The 3,861-nt window shown below is 41.4% G+C and overlaps 1 long non-coding RNA gene across 1 annotated transcript in view; it reads right to left on the minus strand.

The window, feature by feature from the left end:
* LOC112449758 overlaps positions 1–3,861 on the minus strand; it is a 19,178-nt gene that overhangs the window by 4,350 nt on the left and 10,967 nt on the right. The window contains exons 2-3 of the long non-coding RNA XR_003038287.1: positions 904–1,006; positions 628–815 (exon numbers count right to left, since the gene is read on the minus strand). This is a non-coding gene — a long non-coding RNA (uncharacterized LOC112449758). The remainder of the gene's footprint in view (positions 1–627; positions 816–903; positions 1,007–3,861) is intronic.

Genomic DNA, 3,861 nt, shown 5'->3' on the forward strand with positions numbered 1-3,861 from the left:
TGCTGAATCTGACTCTGACCCTGGCGCTGACCCTGGTGCTGACTCTGACCCAAACTGTGACCCTGGTCCTGACTCTGACCCTGACCCTGGTGCTGACTCTGACCCAAACTGTGACCCTGGTCCTGACTCTGACCCTGGCGCTGACCCTGGTGCTGACTCTGACTCTGACCCTGGCGCTGACCCTGGTGCTGACTCTGACTCTGACCCTGACCCAAACTCTGACTCTGATGCCGACTCTGACCCTGGTGCGGAATCTGACTCTGACTCTGACCCTGGTGCTGACCCTGACCCAAACTCTGACCCTGGTCCTGACTCTGATTCTGACCCTGAATAGCGCTGACATGTTCTTCTGTCTGTTTTTATAGAACAAATCAGAACTGTTGGCATTAGAACATCAAAATGATTGGGTTTTTTTTAACTGTTCTTTGTCCATAAAGTTTAATTAATCATTAATTAAAGAAGAATGAAGCATTTATCAGAATAAACATGTATTAGTTTTTGATGACTGCTTTTTAATCTGAAGGTTAGTGTGTCCTTAGTTCATGCATGTTATATTTAACTGCCCCCACCACCCCTGAACGAGTTCTGACCGGGTTCTCCTCCCAAGTATATCTGGAACTTTTTCACCTTGGTGTCGGCTACCCTTCAGGTCACACAGGTGTCCGGGCAGAATGTCCCAGAAAAGACGAGTGCAGCTTCCCGGGGGATGCTGTTGTCACCGGATAATGAGTCCTCGTGTTGCAATTAGTTCCAGGTACAAGACTCTGCAGTGTCATCAGTATTCCAAACGGTGTCGGATCAGGACTCAGAGAGGTCTCAGAGGAGGAGGAAATGAAAAGAGCAGAAGTTAAAGTTCTTCATCTAAAAGATCAGTTTGGAGTTTTCATTTAAAACTCTTCTTACATTTAGATGTTTTCAGATGAATAAAACTTTCCTGTTTGTTTCCTAATAGATCTGACGGTGAGGTCAAATCTCTGTGGAGAATGCTGATTTCTGAGCGAATAATCTGTAACAGAGGTGATTCTGCTCAGTGTTTCCAGATAAAACATCTCAAAAATCTGAAAATCATGTTAAATTAACAAACTCTCCTGTAGTGTTATCAGATATGATGAACTCTTTAGCTGTTCTTGTTCAGAACACTGAAATAAAAACCACAGAGCAGGATTTACAGAGTGAGAGAAGGAAGGATGCTGAGGTGGAAAACAGGGCACAGACGTCTCACGCCTGAAGCATGTGGCAGTTTGCAGATAAGAAGTGTGACAAAGTCCTCAGGAGGATCCAGTGGGTTCTGCTGCTCCGTGTTTGTGGATCCGGCATGTGGCCTGCAGCCTGGTTCCTCGGAGGCGACTCGCTCTGCAGGAACTCTCGTATCTTTTCTCCAAATGGTTCTTGTTGTTGCAGCTCCCACTGAGACTGAACCAAGAGTTTTACATATCTGCACAGATCGGATGAACCATTGTGACTTCAGATGGAGTTTAACTATCCGGTTCACACAGAAGGAGTCTGCTCCTCTTTTTCTATTTAAATCTGTGTGCCTGTGTGTGATGGGAGATTAGGGAACACCACTGGTTCCAATTTTTAAAGCAGACAAACAGAAAATGGAACAACTGGGACTTCTGTCGCTTTTTATTTGACTCTTTTCCCTCCTTCCATCAATCTGTTTTCTTGTTTTTTTCCCTAAACATAAACTCTTTTTTACATTTTATAAATTAAAAATTATTCAAAGTGTTTGAGCAAGTTTTTGTTTCTGTATGAAGTAAAAGATAGGACAATAAAATTCAGTAGAATCTTATTTAAAGCTCAAAGTGTTGGAGTCACTTTAAGATTTAAATAAAGATTCAAGAAATTATGGAATAATGCAACAAATTGTTGCATTTTATATAAATACTACATTTACAAAATGAATTTATTTTATTGTGCAGTTAAATAAATAAAATAGTCTTGACATTTATCAATTATTTTACATATTAGGACTAAACTCTTGTAAAGAGGGACAAACGTTTTGTTTATCCCATCTTTGATCAAATTTAACCACTGAAGTCTGGAGACCTGTGAGAGTCTGAAGTAAATTTGCATAAAATGTAAAAAAACAAACCAAATATTTCCAGAGGATGACTTGCTGTGGCAGCCATGAAGAGAGAACAGTATTTACATCCTGGGAAATTATTTCAGTCAACATAAACAATTAGGACAGTTTGTTCAATATTTAATTGTGACTCACTGAAGTTTCTCTAATAACAACTGAAACCTTCATTTACTTCAACTGTTTTAATGAAAGATTTACGCCTGATTCTCATTGTTCTCAGAATGCCTTGGCATACTTTTACAGAACGCCTGAATCTAATAACTTCGAACAAAGTAAAAAAATAATAATAATTTCTATAACCTAATAAAATCAACAAGGGCTGACCAAAGTGCTTTACAAAAGGTATAAAGATGAAGGAATAAAGATGTGTGTGAACAGTGTCAGCGGTCCGTACATAAAGAGGTCAGCTGTAAAAGTTTGATCCCTTTTATAGTTCGGTTCGGTTTGGATCTTGGATCGTCTCAGAGAAACTGTTTGGTTGACTGGAGGAGATCACAGGTGAGAACATTTAAAACTTAAAAGCTGCACTTTTTGTTTTTTTCTTTCAGCAACTTGTTGTAAATCTGTTCAAATCTAAAATGTTTTAGTGGATTTTACAGTGTGAGGGTGGAAGGATAATGAATAAAGTGGGAAAAAAGGCCAATGGACTATCGATTAATGCTTGTTCCCTGGTTATTCTGTTCCAGAAAACTGAACAAAGAGAACTTCTTCAGTTAGCTTTTCTTGTTGTGGGTCTAAATCTAAATATCTATTTTCATGTTATTTACGGTCAATGCTCCAAAGAGCCACATGTGGCCCCAGAGCCACAGTTTGCAGACCCCTGTTTTCAGCTGCAACAGTCCAACTGGCAGCGTGAGATCTCGGTCTTAATAAGCGCAGGAACCCAGCAGCTCTCGGCTCGGTTCATTTTTCCTCCTGGAGGAGGAAAGGTGAAGAAGAGGAGGGCAGGAAAATCAATGGAGCTGAATTTGAGGGAAACCGAGAGAAGAAAGAAGAAGAGAGGAAGCAGGCGAGTGAGAGTGAAAAATGTGTTGGTTTGTCTGCAGCGGCTGAACGTCTCAGGAGACTTCCAGAGGAATTCATCACATCAGACAAATTATACTGCAGTGGTATCCCTCTTTCTTTACAACACGTGTGTGTGTGTGTGTGGTTGACTTTATGAGACACACAACATAGAAAGTGTGTATCAAAGGTCATTTGAAGTGTGTTTTTCTGACTGAACAGCTCTGAGTGTTTTTGCTCACGCCTCGCAGCACTGATGGACGTGCACGTGTGCACACCAAAATGTTTTCATTATTTCCTTTAGAAACATTAATATCTTGTCATTTATTTTAAAAGTGCTGAATCAATCCTGCTTCAGAGAGAAGAACCCTGAGCTGAATGGAACCGAGAGATAGTCGTAGTAAAACCTGCTGCTGTGTGTGTGTGTGTGGGTGAGAGAGAGAGAGAGAGAGAGAGAGAGAGAGAGAGAGAGAGAGAGAGAGAGAGAGTGCGTGTGCGAGATTGATCAGCTAGATCACAGCTCCTCAAATTAAAGAGTCATTCAGCATCTTTAGGGTGTAAAACGTTCTGCTTGCTGTTGTCATGGAAACGTGAAACAAATCAGCTCCTTATCCTTCAACAGCTCATCCACAAACCACACACACCCCTCTACAAACCACACAGCCACACACACACCCCTCCACATAACACACACCCACACACACACCCCTCCACATAACACACAGCCACACACACACACCCCTCCACATAACACACAGACACACACACCCCCC

This window comes from Kryptolebias marmoratus, linkage group LG5 (assembly GCF_001649575.2).
Source record: "Kryptolebias marmoratus isolate JLee-2015 linkage group LG5, ASM164957v2, whole genome shotgun sequence".
Lineage (NCBI taxonomy): Eukaryota > Metazoa > Chordata > Actinopteri > Cyprinodontiformes > Rivulidae > Kryptolebias > Kryptolebias marmoratus.